The sequence below is a fragment of the Brassica oleracea genome, chromosome C7 (genome assembly GCF_000695525.1).
Source record: "Brassica oleracea var. oleracea cultivar TO1000 chromosome C7, BOL, whole genome shotgun sequence".
Taxonomy (NCBI): domain Eukaryota; kingdom Viridiplantae; phylum Streptophyta; class Magnoliopsida; order Brassicales; family Brassicaceae; genus Brassica; species Brassica oleracea.
In genome coordinates, this window is record NC_027754.1 from 18,594,166 (window position 1) to 18,595,982 (window position 1,817).

Here is a 1,817-nt window from a genome sequence, read left to right on the forward strand (position 1 = left end):
GAGAAGCCATGATCTATCGCTTTAAAGCGGAGAAATCGGAAAAGGATCTTGCTCGCATGCGAGACGATATGTTGGCGCGAGATGCGCAACTCACTCGCGATCATGCGAGGGCTGTTCGTAAGGCGGAATAGAAGGGCAAGAGGGAGATTGTCGAGGTGATGAAGACTCGCGCCTCTCAATTCCAGGTCGAGTACAGGAACCTCAAGGATGCTTTCACCTCGCTAGGCGATTTCCGTGAGTGTCGCGTTTCAGTCGGGAGCCTTTGGAAGACGCGGGCGGAGCCTTTGGAAGACGCGGGCGGACGATTACGTTTTCGAGAAGGAGATGGACTTAATGAGGGGTGGCATGAAGGATCATGCTCGCGTTGCGGCGCTCATTCCTCCGATCGACGGGAGGATTCAGGGATTTTGGGATCCCATCCCGGTTTCTCCTGATACCGTAGAGACCACGACCGAGTTTTCTGGTGATTGCGAGGAGGTGGATCATCCCGCGGATGCGTTTGGAGCTTCGTTATCCGGGAACTTTTACTTTGAACCTTGAGAGGTGGAGTGAAAATATGGAGGGAGGAGGTTGTTTATATATCCTGCGTTTGTTGCCGAGTATGGCTTTTATTTATCTTTTTCTGCCGAGTGTGGCTTTGATTTCCCACCGCTTTATGCGGTCTTTATATATGATGGGTGTTTTATTTCGAATTGTTTCGAGTAAATTTGAAGTAAATTTGAGTTGTCGTCTCATATTTAATTCCGTTGGGACGTTCAATCTGTCGGTTCGTTCGTGACTTTTCGTAAAAATTTCTTATTCTTACAACTTTTGGGAACGTTGAGATATGAACGGAGATACATGGTTTAGGATCTCGTATCATTTAGACATCATGTCTTGAGATGTCTGAGACCAATGCGATGGGTTTAGGGTAAGACATAGGTTTACTCTCGGTTTTAAGGTTTGTGCGGTGACTAGCCGGATATCGATTTTCCTGCTGGGATTTCTACCTGATTTGTACCGATTTAAATTCCGCGATAGGTTCTCGGCTTATATGACTTGTATGATTTGAATCGAGCATCTTTCCAGAGACAATTTTTAAGCCAACTGGAAGTGCTAGACCAAAATTTCTAATTTTTTTTGTAGCGCGCTTTAGTCCTTGTGTTGGACGTTCGAAGATCAAAAGAGTGATCAAGTTGCGTTTGTTTAAGATGGCTGACGCATTCGTCGAGGCCAATCGACGAACGGGGTGTAAGGTTTTTGTGGTCGTGGTCGGACAATTTGTTCGCATCGTCTTGAGTTTTAACTTGGCGACGTCTCGCGGTTGTTTCGAAGACTATACGAAATATTTTTGGTGCTGAAGAAAGATTATTTTCCGATTTTGGGCAGGATGAGGCCGCTGACAAGAGTCTTAACGTTCATAGATTTTCTAGGCGTGTCCTGAGACTTTTGCGTTTAACTGAAGCGTAAGCGGTTTAATTAAAAAGGAGCAATGCATATTGTAAAGAGAGATTTTTTTAAAAAAAAATCTCTAAAAACTCGATTACAATAACGCGTCTTTTCCTATGTGGGAGTATACGAGTATACGCACCCACTCCCCTTCTCCTTTTTTTAGAGAGGGGGATAGCTGAACTCAACTTTCGACGAGCTGCCTACGCACCTCTTTCGAGGATCAAGCCATCTCGTAGTTCTGTTTTATGCCGCGAGAGTTTTTACTCAACGGTTGTCACCGTGCTAACCGCCCTGATCGTGATGACCGTTGCCGGGTCAGCGTTCTCATCCCCCCCCCTTTTTAGAGAGGGGGATAGCTGAACTCGTCTTTTCGAGGATCAAGCCAT